Source organism: Ursus arctos, chromosome X (genome assembly GCF_023065955.2).
Source record: "Ursus arctos isolate Adak ecotype North America chromosome X, UrsArc2.0, whole genome shotgun sequence".
In the NCBI taxonomy this organism is placed as follows: Eukaryota; Metazoa; Chordata; class Mammalia; order Carnivora; family Ursidae; genus Ursus; species Ursus arctos.
The window spans coordinates 79135675-79153536 of record NC_079873.1 but is presented as its reverse complement, the minus strand read 5'-3'; the positions used below and the strand labels follow the sequence as shown (position 1 = coordinate 79153536).

Genomic DNA, 17862 nt, shown 5'->3' with positions numbered 1-17862 from the left:
AATATTCAATGGAAAAAAAAAGTCTCTTCAACAAATGGTGTTGGGAAAACTGGACAGCAACATGCAAAAAGGATGAAACTGGACCACTTTCTTACAGCATACACAAAAATAAATTCAAAATGGATTAAAGACCTAAATGTGAGACAGGAAACAATCAAAATCCTAGAGGAAAACACAGGCAGCAACCTCTTTGACATCAGGCACAGCAACTTCTTACTAGATATGTCTCCTAAGGCAAGGAAAACAAAAGCAAAAATAAACTATTGGGACTTCATCAAAATAAAAAGCTTCTGCACAGAGAAGGAAACAATCAACAAAACTAAAAGACAACCTTTGGAATGGGTAAAGATACTTGCAAATGACATATCTGATAAAGGGTTAGTATCCAAAATATATAAAGAATTTATAAATCTCAACACCCAAAAAACACAAAATTTGGTTAAAAAATGGGTAGAAGACATGAATGGACATTTTGCCAAAGAAGACCTACAGATGGCTAACAGAAACATGAAAAGATACTCAACATCACTTATCATCAGGGAAATACAAATCCAAACTACAATTAGATATCACCTCACACCAGTCAGAATGGCTAAGATTAACAAAACAGGAAACAACAGATGTTGGCAAGGATGTGGAGAAAGGGGAATGCTCTTACACCGTTTGTGGGAATGTAAACTGGTGCAGCTACTCTATAAAACAGTATGGAGGTTCCTCAAAAAGTTAAAAATAGAGCTACCCTATGACCCAGCAATTGCACTACTAGGTATTTACCTAAAGGATACAAAAATAAGATATGAAGGGGCACATGCACCCCAACGTTTATAGCAGCATTATGAACAATAGCCAAACTATGAAAAGAGCCCAAATGTCCATCAACAGATGAATAGATAAAAAAAAAACACATGGTATATATATACAATGTAATATTACTCAGCCAAAAAAAGAATGAAATCTTGCCATTTACAATGACATGGAAGGAACTAGAGAATATTATGCCAAGTGGAATAAGTCAGTCAGTGAAAGACAAATATCATATGATTTCACTCATATGTGAAATTTAAGAAACAAAACTGATGAACATAGGGGGAGGCAAACCAGGAAACAGACTCTTAACTATAGTGAACAAATTGAGGGTTACTGGAGGGGAGGTGGGTGGCAGAGTGGGTTAAAAATGTGATGGGTATTAAGGAGGGCATTCGTGATGAGCACTGGGTGTTGTATGTAAGTGATGAATCACTAAATTCTACACCTGAAACTAATATTACACAGTATGTTAACTAATTGGAATTTAAATAAAAGCTTGAATAAAAATTAAAAAGAAAAGAAAATGTTACCTTTATTTGCTGTTTCTGCAATGAGCCTGTATTTTCATGACTTCTGTATTTAAATTCTTTACTTTATTCCATATATTGGTAACAAGCTTTCTAATTAATAAAATCAGAGCCAGTGGACTTCTAAATGGAGTTACTTGTTTTCTTTCTTCTGAAGGAATCAGATTTTTGTTCAAATAACCCATAATGAAATATTCCATGGCAAGCTCCTAATACAATACATACATGGGCTGTTTCTCCATAGGTGGCAAGTTATGTTACCAGTCTGCAAAGACAGCTTTCATCAAAATGGTAATTTACTCATGGCTATTTTCATCAAGAAATTTTTGCTACAAAAATAATGTGTGCTTTCATACAGTCCATTCAAGTTTTGGCACAAATTCCATTGTTTTCCCATTTCAGATTGGCACTTTGGGTAGCATCATTCAAGAATTATCATATAAGAATGACAGCAAGATGGAGGAACAGGTGGACCCCAGATTCAGTCCTCGCAAAGAAAGACTAACTAGCAACTATCCAGAGACAAGACACTTCTGGATATTCCAGAATCTGGGGGTGAGGCTGAAGTATTCTCATGGACCACAAAAACTGGGAAAGGTTCAGAGGAGCAGTTACACTTTCACTACATTGCCTCTCCTCCAGGCCAGCAGAGTACTCTGAGAGGGTTCCCTTGGGTGTATGGTTATTCCAGTGGGAAAAGGAGAGCTCGAGGTGGACATCCAACTTCCAAGCACTCTTGGATGATTTCTGGGAGTCTCAATTCAGTCTTACTTCACAGGGATCACTGAGGAAACCAGTGAAGCCTGACCACAGGGAATCTGCTAGAGAGGAAAAGGGGGTGAGGCTCACAGCAACCAGTGTGTGGATCATGGCAGACTGTTTTCCTATTGACAATGGCTCCCATGCAGAGAGCCCAGCCATCTACAGAACCAAGCCAGTGGACCCAAGTGGCCAGGGAGCTCGGTTGGCAGTCTACCTGGTTTGGGTCTTCGGCCAACAGGCTTTCCCATGGGATCCATCTTATGACTTTTCCTGGAGAGGGTGGCAAGCCAGCAACCCTGCCCAACTGCTGATCACAGGCTCCAGCCCTGCTCAAACAGGGAGCCTGGCTAAAGATCGGAGGCAACTGTGGAGCCCATCCTATGGCACACTCAGGGAAATAAGTCAGCAGCCCCGCCCAAATGTGGAGCATAGCCTCCAGCCTCTCCTGAACTGGGAGCCCAAACAGCAATTCCAGGCAACCTCAGAGCACAGTCCACAATTCCAAACATGCAGGAAGCGAAGCCAACATCCTTGTCTCATTGCAAATAAAACACATACAAATCAAGCAAACAAACAAATAAATAGCATAGCATAGCATCTGGCCCCTCTTGACAAAAAAGCCCAAACTATGATGCCATAAAACCATGGAACACAGTCTAAGGCCTCACCCAGGCTGAAAGCCAAGGCTACTTCCCTGCTAAATTGTTAGGTGGAGCCTCCACCTCTGCCCAATCAGGAAGTCTGGCCAGAGGTCCTGGGCAACTGTGGACCACATCCTTCAGCCCTGCTTGGGCAAGAAGTCAAGCAAATAACTCTGCTCAACTGCAGAGAATATGCCTCCCCATCCTGATGAGGGAACCTCAATACAACCTTGGGCAGCCTCAGTGTTCAGACTATAGCAGTACCTCAGCAGGTAGTGCACTAGCAGCCCCACCTAACTGTGAAGCAAAGCTTGCAGCTTCACCCAACCATGATGCCTGGGTAGTAACCCTGCTCAGCCATGATGGCCAGCCTATGGCACTGCCCAATTGGTTAACACAGCCTGCTGCCTCACCCAGATAAGGAGCCTAACCACCAATTCTTCCCAATCACAAAGTATAGATTGTGGCCTTACCTGACTAGGGAGAACACAAAGAAACCTCACCCAACCTCAGAGCACATCCTACAGTCTCATTCAACTACAAAGTATAGCTGGTGGCTACACTAGACTAGGGGTCCTAGGTAGCTACCTAACCCAACAGCAGAGCATAGCCAGCAGCCTGCCCAATTGGAAAGCCTACCCAATGGCTCTAGCCAACTACAAGGCAAAGCCTGAAGCTCTTCCTGATTGCAAAGCACAATCTGAAACCTGCTCTAATCATGAAGGCCAAAGCCCAGGCTCTGGGCCCACCTGACCATGCTACCAGGCATGCCAAACCAAGGAGCCCTGACAGCAGCCCTGTGTGAACACTGAGCCCAGTAAGCAGGCTCAACTGACCATGGAGCACAGCCACTGGCCACCATTCCACCAACTTCAGAGCATGGGAAATTAACTAGTCCAACTAGAGACCCTGATAGCAAGCCCTGTCTGCTCATGAAAACTATACATGATATAGCCAGAACCCTCAAATAGACTGACTGACAAACATCTTCCCTGGCTACACTGAATCTGTAAAGGGTAGAAGAGGAGACTACTTCTTCAATTACACAGATACCAACATAAGGATAAAAGAATCATGAAGAATGAGGTAAACATGATAACACCAAAGGAAATGAATAATCCTCCAATAACTGAGCCCAAAGAAGTGGAGATTTAAAAACTGACAGACAAATAATTCAGAATAATTCTCTTAAAGAAGTTCAGTGAACTACAAGAGAACACAAATGGACAACTAAACAAAATTAGGAAAACAACACATGAAAAAATTAGAAATTCAAGAAAGAAATAGAAACCATTAAAAAAATCAAACAGAAATCCTGTAGCTGAAGAATACAATTACTTAATCGAAGAATTCAATACAGAGCATCAACAATAGACTTGACCGAGCAGAAGAATTAACGAACTCTAAGACTTGCCATTTGAAATTATCCAGTCAGAGGAGAAAAAAAAAAAGTGAAGAAAGCATATAGGACTTAAGGAACACCTTGAAGTGAAACAATATACCTGGGATTATGGGAATCCCAAAAGGAGAGGAGAAAGGGACATAAAGTTTATTTGTAAATAAACTTATGAATAAAATAATGGCTGAAAACTTCCCAAACTTGTGTAGAGAAATGGACACCCAGATTCATGAGGCCCCAAATTACATAGGATGAACATGAAAAGGGGTGCATCAAGACACATTATAATTAAATTGTCAGAAGTTAAAGACAAAGAATTTTGAAAGCAAGAAGAGAAAAGCAACTCATTACATACATTAGACCCATAAAGCTATCTGATTTTGCCACAAAAACCTTGCAGGCCAAGATAGAATAGAAAGAGATATTCAGTTTGTTTCCCAGAGTCCATAGTGAATTGAATATCTCCTTCTATTCTATCTTGGCCTGCAAGGTTTCGGGGGGGGGGGGGATTGGCCTAGGCCGGTGATGGGTATTGAGGACACGTATTGCATGCAGCACTGGGTGTTATACACAAACAATGAATCATGGAACACTACATCAAAAACTAATGATGTAGTGTATGGTGAATAACATAACATAATAAAAAATTAAAAAGAGAGAGATTCGAAATATTGGAGGAAAAAAATTCAAACAAGATACTATACCCAGCAAATCTGTCCTTCAGTTATGAAGGAGAAATAAAGGCTTTCCCAAACAAACAAAATATGAGGGAGTTTGTCAGCACTAGACCAGCCTTACAAGAAATGCTAAAGGGGATTTGTCAAGCTGAAAAGACAGGACACCAAGTAACAATGTAAAAAGAAGGGGTGCCAGGCTGGCTCACTTGGTAGAGCATGCAACTCTTGATCTCAGGGTTGTGAGTTCAAGCCCCTTGTTAGGCATCTAGCTTACTCAAAAAAAAAAAATAAATTAACAAAATAAAAATAAATTAAAAACACAATGTAAAAATATACGAATGAGGAAAACCCATTGCTGAAGGTAGGTAAAGAGTCAAAGTCAGATTCTCTAATGTGATGGTGGTGTGTAAAACACTTTCAACTTTCGTTTGATTAAAAGTCAAACTTATATATAAGACAACATGAGCTACAACAAGGTAGAAAAACAATGAACAAAATGGCAAAAGTCAGTCCTTAGCAATACCATTTTAAACATAAATGGACTGAATTCTCCAATCAAAAGACATACAGTGGATGAATGGATTAAAAAAAAATAAGATGCAGTGATATGCCATCTATGAGCAACTCACTTTAGCTTTGAGAACATACATACACCAATACAGATGGAAAAGATATTCCAAACAACTGGTAAACAAAAAGAACAGGGGTGCTATATATGTACAGGTTTCCCCTGCTGTGTGAAAGTAGAGAATTCCTATGAAACCTTTTGCAAGCTGAAATGGCACAAAGCAAAGAGTATCTCCTGCTTTCTAAAAGTTTGCATCATGCCACTTTACTTCTTTTTTTTTAAAAAAAGATTTTATTATTTGAGAGAGAGAGAGCACAAGTGGGGGGAGGGGCAGAGGGAGAGGGAGAAACAGACTCCCCATTGAGCAGGGAACCCGATGTGGGGCTGGATCCCAGGACCCCAGGATCATGACCTGAGCCAAAGGCAGATGCTTAACTGACTGAGCCACCCAAGCACCCCCACTTTGCTATTTTTTAATTTTTAATTTTAATTCCTGTAAACATACAATGCTATAGTAGTTTCAGGTATACAATATAGTGATTCAACAATTCTATACATTACTCAGTGCCATCATCATAAGTGTACTCTTTAATCCCCATCACCTGTTTCACCCATCCGCCCACCCACCTACCTTCTGGTAACCATAAGTTTGTTCTGTATAGTTAAGAGTCTCTTTCTTGACAAATACTGTATGATTGGTTTGTCTCTCTTCCTTTGCTCATCTGTTTTGTTTCTTAAATTTCACACATGAATGAAATCATATGGTATTTGTCTGTTCTGACTTATTTTGCTTAGCATTTTACTCTCCAGTTCCATCCATGTTGTTGCAAATGGCAAGATTTCATTTTTTATGGTTGAATAATATTCCATTGTATGTAGATGTGTGTATGTATATATATGTGTGTGTGTGTGTGTACATATATATGTATATATGTGGATATATATATATATATATATATATATATATATATACACATCTTCATTATCCATTTATCTATCGATGAAGACTTGAGCAACTTCCATACTTTGGCTATTGTAAATAATGCAGGTATAAACATAGGAGTGCAGGGCCCCTGGGTGGTTCAGTTAGTTAAGCATCTGACTCTTGGTTTCAGCTCAGGTCATGATCTCAGGGTCCCGAAATCGAACCCCACGTCCAGCTCCACACAATGTGGAGTCTGCCTGTCCCTCTCCCTCTGCTCCTCCTCCTGCTCTCTCTCTCTCTCTCTGGAATAAATAAATAAAATCTTTAAATAAAATAAAAATAAGGGTGCATGTATCACTTCGAATTAGTGTTTCTATATTTGGGGGGTAATTATTCCATAGTGCAATTACTGGATCAGAGGGAGGTTCTATTTTTAACTTTTTGGGGAACCTCCATACTGTTTTCCACAATGTCTGCACCAGTGTGCATTCCCACCAACAGTGCAAGAGGGTTCCTTTTTCTCCACATCCTCACCAACACCTGTTGTTTCTTGTGCTCTTAATTTTAACCATTCTACCTGGTGTGAGGTGATATTTCATCGTAGTTTTGATTTGCATTTCTCTGATGATGAGTGATGTTGAGCATTTTTTCATGTGTCTGTTGGCCATCTGGATGTCTTCTTTGCAGAAATGTCTGTTCATGTTTTCTGCCCCTTTTCAAATTGGATTATTTGTTTTTTGGTTGTTAAATTGTATAAATTCTTTATATATTTTGGATACTAACCCTTTATTGGATATGTTATTTGCCAATAACTTCTCCCATTCAGTAGGTTGCCCTTTTAGTTTTGTTGATTTTCCTTCACTGTACAGAAGCTTTTTTATTTCTATGTAGTCCCAATAATTTATTTTTACTTTTACTTCACTTCACTCAGGAGACATAGCTAGAAAAAATGTTGCTACAGCCAATGTCAGAGGAATTATTGCTTGAGCTCTCTTCCAAGACTGTAATGGTTCCCTATCTCACATTTAGGTCTATCATCCATTTTGAGTTTATATTGAGTTTATATCTGTGTATGATGTAAGAAAGTTGTCCAATTTCATTCTTTTGCCTGTTGCTGTCCATTTTTCCCAACACAATTTGTTTAAAGAGACTGTTTTTTTTCCCATTGCATATTCTTTCCTCCTTTGTCAAAGATTAATTGAGTATATAATTGTGGGTTATTTCTGTGTTTTCTAGTCTGTTCCACTGATCTATGTGTCTATTTTTGTGCTAGTCATTTTGCTTTTATGAAAGAACTACATTAGTACCTATTTTCACTAATGGAAAGGAATCTGAAGAGGATTTTCACTTTTATGAAAAAATCTGTTACTTTACTAATGTAGGTTTTTTTTATTAGTGAAGTGGCATAACACCAACTTTTGGACAGCAGGAGATGCCTGTATAAGACAAAATAAGCTTTAAGTTAAACGTGGTCACAAGAGATGAATATAATCATTATATAATGATAAAGTGGTCAGTTAATAAAGAAGATGTAACAGTTGTAAATATTTATGCACCTAACATTGGAGCACCTAAATACGTAAAGCAAATGCTAACAGAACTCAAAGGAGAAGCAACACAATAATAGTAGATGACATTAATACCGCACTCTTAATTATGGATATATTATTCAAATAAAAAATCAATAAGGAAAAAGCAGATTTGACAGCACTATAAGACAAAATGTGACTAAAAGTCATATAAAGAGCATTCTATTCAACAGCAGCAAAATACACATTCTTCACAAGTGGACATGGAACATTCTCCAGAATTGATCATATGTTAGACTACAAAAGAAGTCTTAACAAATCCAAAATGATTGAAATTATACCAATAGTCTTTCTCTACAACAATGGCGTGAAACTAGAAATCAATAAAAGAAGGATAATTGGAAAATTCACAAATACATGGGCATTAAACACATTTCTGAATAACCAATGAATCAAAGAATAAATCAAAAAAGAAATTTAAAAACTTTGACATCAATGAAAACAGAAGCAAAACATACCAAAATTTATAGGATGCAACAAACGTATCTCTAAAAGTAGGGTTTATAGCTTAAAATGCCTATTTTAAGAAAAAAAAAGATCTCAAATAAACAACCTAGCATATCTCACAGAACTAGAAAAAGAAGAACAAACTAAGTCCAAATTAGCTGAAAGAAGTAAATAATAAAACAATTATGCAGAAATATACAAAGTGAGGGGCGCCTGGGTGGCACAGCGGTTAAGCGTCTGCCTTCAGCTCAGGGAGTGATCCCGGTGTTGTGGGATCGAGCCCCACATCAGGCTCCTCTGCTATGAGCCTGCTTCTTCCTCTCCCACTCCCCCTGCTTGTGTTCCCTCTCTCACTGGCTGACTCTGTCTCTGTCAAATAAATAAATAAAAAATCTTTAAAAAAAATAAAAAAGAAATATACAAAATGAGGAAAAGGAAAACAATAGAAAATATCAACAAGACTAAGAATTGAGTTTTTTGAAGGATGAACAAAAATGACAAATCTTTGGCTACACTACCCAAGAAAAAAAGAGAGTATACTCAATAAATAAAAGTATAAGTGAAAGAAAAGACATTACAAGTGATACCACAGAAATACAAAGGGCCCATAAGAGATCACTATGAACAATTATAAGCCAACAAACTAGGTGACTTAGAAACGTATAATTCCTATAAGCATATAATTGACCAAGATTGAATCATGAAGAAACAGAACACCTGAACAAACCAATAATGGGTAAGGAGACTGAATCAGTAAGCAAACATCTCTCAACCAAGGAGAGCCCAGTACCAGATGAATTCACTGGTGAATTTACCAAACGTTTAAGGAAGAATTAATGCCACCCCTCAAAAACTTGGGGAAGGGAACACTCCCAAGCTCATTTTATGAGGCCAGCATCACCTTCATACCAAAGCCAGAGAAGGACACTACAAGAATATAAAATTACAGGCCAATATCTCTGATGAATATACATGCAAATATTCTCAACAAAATACTAGCAAATTGAATTCAACAGCACATCTAAAAACTTATACACTACGATCAAGTGGGATTTAACCCTGAGGTGAAAGGATGGTATGCCATATGCAAATCAATAATGAGATACACCACCTTAAAAGAATGAAGGATAAAAATCACATAATTTCAGTAGATGAAGAAAAAAAAACTGAAAAAAATCAACAGCTTTTCATGATAAACTATCAAGGAACTGGGTACAGTAAGGGCCATATGTAAGTAGCTCAAAATGGCGAAAAACTGAAAACTTTCCCTCTAGAATCAGAGTAAGACAAGGGTGCCCACTTTCACTAGTCCTAGTCAACAAAGCACTGCAAATCCCAATCAGAGAAAATAGGCAAGAAAAAGAAATAAAAGGTATCCATAAAAAATCCTCAACAAAATATTCGGAGACCACATTTACCATCACGTTAAAAGGATCATTCTCTGGAGCACCTTGGTGGCTCAGTCGGTTAAGCATCTGACTCTTGATTTTGGCTCAGGTCATGATCTCGGGGTCGTGAGATTGAGCCCCACATCAGGGTCCATGCTGGGTGTGGAGCCTGCTTGGGATTCTCTCTCTCCCTCTGCTATTCCCCCATTGCATTCATGTTCTATCTCTCTCTCTCAAAAAAAAAAAAAAAAGGATCATTCACCACAACCGAGTGGGATTTATTCTGGGGATGCAAGGTTGAATCAATATTTGCAAATCAATGTGATACACCACATTAAAAAAGAAGAATAAAAATCATATGATCATCCCAACAGATGCAGAAAAAAGCATTTCACAAAATTCAACATCCATTCATGATAAAAACTCTCAACAAACTGGCTTTAGAGGGAACATACCTCAATGTAATAAAGGCCATATATGACAGGCCTACAGCTAACATCATACTCAATGATGAAAAACTGAGGGCTTTTCCTCTAACACCAGGTAACAAGACAAGGATGTGCACCTTCACCACTTTAAATCAACATAGTACTGAAAATACTAGCCACAGCAAGCACAATTGAAAAAGAAATAAAAGGTGTCTAAATTGGTAAAGAGGAAATAAAACTGTCACTATTTGCAGATGACATGATATTATACGTGGAAAACTCTAAAGACTCCACCAAAAACACTATTAGAATTAATAAATGAATTCAATAAAGTCATAGGATACAAAATTAATACATACAAAATGGTTGTATTTCTATACACTAATAACAAAGTATCAGAAAGAGAAATTAAGAAAACAATTCCATTTACAACTTCACCAAAAAAATAAAATAAAATACCTAGGAATAAACTTAACCAGGAAGGTGAAAGACTTATACTCTGAAAACAGTAAAATACTGATGTAAGAAATTAAAGATGGCACAAACAAATGCAAAATTATCCGTGCTCATGGACTGGAAGAATTACTATTGTTAAAATGTCTATACTACCCAAAGCAATCTTTATTTCTTTTTCATAGTTTGTTGTTAGTATATAGAAACACAACTGATTTTTCAGCATTGATTGTATATTCTAAAACTTTACTGAATTTATTCCAATAGTTTTTGGTTGAGTCTTTATGACATTTTTATTTACAATAGCCAAGATATGGAAGCAACCTAAGTATCCATCAATAGATGAATGGATAAAGATAATGTAGTATATATATACAATGGAATACTACTCAGCCATAAAAAATGAGATCTTGACATTTGCAACAACATGGACGGACCTACATGATATTATGCTAAGTATAGTAAGTCAGACAAAGACAAATGCCATATGACTTGCTTATATATGGAATCCAAAAATGAATGAATAAACAAACAAAAAGCAGAAACAGACCCATAAATACAAACTGATGGTTGCCAGAGGGGAAGGGGGAAATAGGCAAAGCAGAGTGTGAGGTACAGGCTTACAGTTGTGGAATGAATAAGTCACAAGGATAAAATGTACAGAATAGGAAATATGGTCAATGGTATTGTAATAGCTCTGTATGGTGACAAATGGTAGCTGTACTTGTGAGCATAGCATAACATATACAGGGGTTGAATCATTATGTTGTACACCTGAAACTAATGTTAAGTAACACTGTGTGTCAATTTAAAAAAAAGAAAGAAAAGGTATCCCAATTGAAAGGAATAAGTACAATTATCTGTGTTTGCACATAAAATAAGCTTATATTTAACAAATCCTGGGGCGCATGGGTGGCTCAGTCAGTTAAGCATCCAACTCTTGATCTCAGCTCAGGTCTTGATCTCAGAGTTGTGAGTTTAGGCCCCAGCATGGAGCCTACTTAGAAAAAATAAAATAAAAATATCCTGAAGACTCAACCAAAAACTGTTGGAAAAAAATTCAGTAAAGTTTTAGAATATACAATCAACACTGAAAAATTAGTTGTGTTTCTATAAACTAACAATTAACTATCTGAAAAAGAAATAAAGAAAACAATCCCAAATTACAATAGCATCGATAACAATAAAATACTTAAGGATAAATTTCAGGAGGTCAAAGATCCGTACACTGAAAACTAGAAGATATTGATAAGACATTGATAAGAGAAATTGGAGAAGAAACAAATAGAAAAATGTTCTGTGTTCATTGATCAGAATAATTAGTATTGTTAAATGTCAATACTACCCAAAGTGATCTATAGATTAAATGTAATCCCTATCAAAATTCCATTGGAATTTTAACAGAAATAGAAAAAAAATCCTAAAATTTGTGTGAAACCACAGATGACTTCACATAGCCAAAGCAATCTTGAGAAAGAAGAACAAAGCTGGAGACGTCACACTTCCTCATTTCAAACTTCATTACAGAGATATATAATTCAAACACTAAGGTACTAGCATAAAATCATACAAATAGAAAAATGGAACGGAACTGAGAGCCCAGAAATAATCTCACAAATACATGGTAAACTAGTATTTGACAAGAGTGCCAACAATACTCAATGGAGAAAAGACATTCTCTTCAATAAACTGTGACAGGAAAACTGGATATTCACACGCAAACGAATGAAGGTTGACCCCTATCTTACACCAGTCACAAAAATTGACTCAAAATGGATTAAACACTTAAATGTCATACCTGATACTTCCTCCTAGAAGAAAAAAAAAAGGAAAAAAGCTCCTTGACGTTGGTCTTGGCAACTTTTTCTTTTTCTTTTTTTTTTAAAGATTTTATTTATTTATGTGACAGAGAGACAGCCAGCGAGAGAGGGAACACAGCAGGGGGAGTGGGAGAGGAAGAAGCAGGCTCATAGCAGAGGAGCCCGATGTGGGACTCGATCCCGGTACGCCGGGATCACGCCCTGAGCCGAAGGCAGACGCTTTAACGACTGCGCTACCCAGGCGCCCTTGGCAACTTTTTCTTGATATGATGTTGAAGTCACAAGGAAAAAAGCAAAAATAAACAAGTAGGACTACATCAAACTAAAAAGCTTCTGCACAGCAAAATAAATGATCAACAAAATGAAAAGGCAACTTACAGAATGGGAGAAAATATTTGCAAACCATATATCTGAAAAGGGGTTAATATCAAAAATATATAAGGAAATCATACAACTGAATAGTAATCATCATCATCATCATCATCATCATCATCATCATCATCTGATTTTAAAATGGCCAAAGGACCTGAACAGACTGTTTTCCTCAGAAGATACGCAAATGGCTAACAGGTCCTTGAAAAGATGCTCATCACTAATCATCAGGGAAATGCAAATCAAAACCAGTGAGATCTCACTTCACACCTGTTAGAATGGCTATTATCAAAAAGCAAGAGATATCACCTGTTGCCAAGAATCTGAAGAAAAGGAAACTCTTCTGCATTGTGGGTGGGAATGTAAACTGGAATGGCCACTATGGAAAACTGTGTGGAGGTTTTTCAAAAAATTAAAAATAGAACTACCATACGACCCAACAATCCAACTTCTGGGTATATATTCTAAGAAAATGAAATCACTATCTCGAAAAGATATCTGCACCCCCATGTTCCTTTGTAGTATTGTTCACAATAGCCAAGACATGGAAACTACCTAATTATGCACTGATGGATAAATGAATAAAGAAAATGTAACACATATCAAATGGAATATTATTCAACCATGAGAAAGAAAGAAATCTTGCCATTTGAGACAACATGGATGGACCTTGAGGGCATTATGCTAAGTGAAATAAATCAGAGAAAGACAAATACCATATGTTCTCACTTATACGCGGAATCTAAAAAAAGTCAAACTCATAGAGACAGAAAATAGACAAGTGGTTGCCAGATAGGTGGGAAAAATGGGGAGATGGAGTTCAAAGGGTAAAAACTTGCAGTTATAAGATGAGTTAGTCCTGGGTATCTAATGTACAGCCTGATGACTGGAGTCAACAATAGCGTATTGTAAACTGAAATTTGCTGAGAAAGTAGATCTTAAATATTCCTACCACACAAATACACACACACACACACACACACATGCACACTATAAGTACAGGCGGTGATGGGTGTTAACTAGCCTATTTGTGGTAATCATTTCACAATATATATGTATATCAAATAATCACATTGTACACCTTAAACTTGCACAATGTTTTTGTCAATTATATCGCAATAAAGATGGAAAAAAATTGAAAAATTTAAAACAAAAGTAATCTTTTCTTCCAACCTTATAACAAACATTTACACATTTAAATATATATGAAAAGTATTTACTTTTAAATTCAATTTAATTGAGCTTCTGATTTTGATTTTAATTTCCTATAGGTGTACATACAGTAAGAGAATACAATGGATAATATTATTTCATTTCCTTTGATGTTGCTATTTCCCTGTACAAATTAGTAAACCGACACTCTGGATTCTATATAAGCCTTGTGATTTTGTTAATTATGAACTCACCCTATATAAACAGATGCTATTTTTTTGTATGAGGAAATTCAGCTTCTGAGCTGGTATGGTTGAGGTACAGATATAGTGAATTCTTTAAAATGTCATCTAGGTAATGAGCACCATCATGAAAGTCTTCATGAAAGACAACGAGCTGGCTTTGGCAACACAGAGACATATTCTTTGACCTGGCCAATACACTTTCCATTTTGGAATTCCAAGAGTTTCAAAGGAGTTATATGAGAATTTCAGTACCTCTCAGCCCCAATCAATATAATACTATTACATTAAAGATAAGATAAAATGATAAAATTAACTGGAGAGTCTGATCACATATGTGAAGTATGGATACAACATTTCAGATAACCCACAATGCTTATTATAAACTGCAATATGCAATCCTGTATATTTCTAACACCAGAGAGCATTTACCTCAGAAATATAAACAAAACCAATTCCATACACTACAAAGGAGACATTAGAAATTGTTAGAGTAGGGGCAGATTATTTAATAAATGATACTGGTATTATGTGGAAAGGATCCATATCCATTTTCCTCTACAAAACACAAGCCGAAATTCATTCTAGATAAAGGAGTGTTTCATTCTCTTCATCCACCCATTCCTTTTAAAATATTTAAGATACCTAATTTTCCTGGAATTTGCTCATGTGTATCAGGGTCTAACTTTGTTTTTCCAAATGCCTTGGTAATTATTCTAACACCATTCACCAATGTGTAGAAGAGTTAACATAACAGACCTGAATTTGCTAGCCTTAGAAAGGCCTGCTTGCATGGTTGGCCCTTGGTAGGATTCTGATAATTTATTAGCCAGAAGGATAAAGAAAACAAAACGGAAGACCCAATTACTAACATTAGGAATGAGAGAGGAGACATCACTAAATAGTCTACAGATATCAAAAGGATAATAAGAAGTTGACTGACAAGGCTATAGCGAAACAGGCACTCTCATACATTGCTGGTGGGTGTAAAAATGTGTAATACCCCTTTAGAGGGATATTTGAGAATACCTAATAAAAATACACTGCACATACATATCATCCATCTCCACTTCAAGGAATCTATCCTGAAGATAGACCTCTGACCATACAAAAATACATTTGCATGAGGTTATCTGTCCACCATAAATTATAACAGCAAAATATTGGAAATAAATGTTCACATATAGTGACTGAACACATTATGGTAGTGACACAAGGGAGTGTTATTCAGCTGTAAGAAATGAGAAAGATCTCTATGTACCAACTGGCTTCAAGTCTGTAAAATATGCAAATAGATTAATGTGATTAGTAAAATTTATTTTTCATAACTATATTTTCCTAAAAACAACAACAACAACAACAACAACAACAAAGACCTCTGGTATCTTGTCGCTGTTTCACAGTTCTGGGCTCTGACCAAAAGGGATCAACACAAATAAGGCAGTGCCACAAAGGATCGCTGTAAATCACCAAGTCTAAAAGCTTTGGCCAGAAAACAAAAACAAGGGAAAGAGCTAACGTCTACAGAAGGGAACCTGTGAGACCATCCATAAACCAGTTTCTGTAGGTGGTTCCTAGAAAGACCTTTCTTTAAGGCTCAAGACTGAAAAAGGAGGGACCTCAGATAGCGAAGGCAGGGCAGTGACCCTTGTATCCTTATATGGGAGGGAGCTGTCTCCGGGGTACAATGGGACTAGGCCCTTTCAGAACCTCATATCCAGGGCAAACCCCCAGAACGCTGCTGCCTGGGATGAGATCCAGGGATCCTCTTGGGAGTTGAGAAGCTTGCTGTTTTACCGATGAGAAATCCTATGTGAAGGGCGCATTTAGGTTCCTTCCTCTTAAGTGTGTTGCCTCTCACACTCCTTAGAGCTGGCGGGATTGAGGTTAATGCCTCTTTTGCATCTTCAGGCAGCTGGGGCCTTGGAGTAAGTCAGTCTTGTTCCCCCCCACCCCAACCTACCCCCAATACTGAGTTCAGCCATCCCCACCATTTGAAAGACAGACAGCAAAGAGTGAGTGCCAACTAGCTGAGAGGACAAGAGCGGTAATGTAGGTCACAGATCCTACCAGTTTCCATCTCTGCCTTTTCAGAGAAAAGGCCACTGGTGTGCAGAAATTGTCCATTCACCGTTTCCTCTCTCGGGGGCCCCCTGAAGCCAACTCCCTCCGTGTGTCCACCTCCCACACCCACAAAGAGTCACACAGAGCTAGGAGGGGAGGCTGGGAGTGGGGGAGGGGTGTTCAGAAGGCAGGAGAGAACAGAGAGCAGGAGGGTCCGAGGCACTCCCTGCACCCGCACCTAGTCTCAGCCACCACCTCCCACGGATGCCATTTCCCGGCCGCGCACCCACCTCCTCCAACAGCAACCGCTGCTTCTCTCCACGTCTTCCTCCCTCAGGATGACCTCCTGCCTCTTGAGCTCCTGGGCAAAAGACTGACCCCGGCTAAGACGCTGGCAATAGGCTGAGGGGCTGCGCCCTCTACCAACGAATGCTGTATCTCTGATCGCCCGAGAAATTCGTTTCCAGGTTAGTGCAGCATGGAGAGACACCCACCCATCCACCACAACGTCCTACCACTCCTCGCGCGGCCGTCTGTCATTCGTCAAGCGTAGGTCCCTCCTGCCCCCTCTCCGCTTGGCACACGTCTGTGTTTGCCTGAGTGAGAGCGTGGTCACGTGAGCCACCACCCGCCTCACGTGACCACGCAGTCAGCCTGCCCGCCGCAGCCCTGCCGCACGGATGGCAGAATCTTCTGCGCCTGAGGTTGAGATGCTTGCTGGAAGAATCTGAAGCTCCCGTCCCTGCTGAAGACAGAGCTGAAGGAAGGCTGGATTTGGAGCCAGAGCTTCCGGCCCTAGCGCTAGACCTGGGCCCTGCTCTGTCAGGAGCACAGGGCTGGTGAGGAATACTCGATGAAGAGTTTGGAGACTGATTTTTATTATTCTGTACGATACTCGGGCGACATATTAAAATACACACACACACACACACACACTCTCTCTCTCTCTACCTTGAAAAATACTGATAAGCGAAACAAGCATTCGAACTCCAATGTCCACTACCAGGATGATCCCTGTTAATGCTTGCGGTTTGTAAAGGCAGGCAAAACTGCCACTGTGCCCTACTTCCATAAACCTTGAATACCAGAATGGGGTAGGAAAAAAAAAAACACTTTGTGTTCTCAGACAAGCAAAAAATAACAGGGTCACCATGTCTGTTTATTTTCCTGAAAAAAATAAAACTTTGTATATTTCCCCTTAACCTGCACTCCCCTTCATCCCCCTCACCCCCCCCAAAACAACTGTATGCCTGACTTTCACTCCTGTCTGAATATATATTACCTTTTTGAATGTGAAAAACCTGTAGTATGAATTCAGGAACTTTGGAAATTTTTAAAGTTTATTCCCTTTAACTTATTATGTATTTTTATTTGGCAAACCAGTCATTTTGAAATTGTAGTCTCTTACACTTATTTATTCCTTTGATATATCTTGTCATTACAGATTTTTGCATAATCAAACATAAGTTTGCATAAATTTGGTCCACTTACACACTTAGCTTTTCTTATTCAATTTAAAAATCTATACATCATCACTTTTAGTGGCTGTATGGTATTACGGTAACATTTTCCATGGGCACCATCCTGAAGAAACGGTTTTC

At 38.3% G+C, this 17862-nt stretch overlaps 1 protein-coding gene across 5 annotated transcripts in view; it reads right to left on the bottom strand.

The window, feature by feature from the left end:
* The window catches only part of GPRASP2 (G protein-coupled receptor associated sorting protein 2), a 105027-nt gene that overhangs the window by 46397 nt on the left and 40768 nt on the right, over positions 1 to 17862 (bottom strand). For 3 of the 5 annotated variants that reach the window (XM_048213221.2, XM_048213218.2, XM_057313289.1), the window contains exon 1: positions 16552 to 17130. The exons of 1 other annotated variant lie outside the window; for it this stretch is intronic. The gene's annotated coding sequence lies outside the window, so the exon portion shown is untranslated. Of the gene's footprint in view, positions 1 to 16551; positions 17131 to 17862 lie in introns of those variants that run through there. One more of the 5 variants, XM_048213222.2, reaches the window with a different exon arrangement.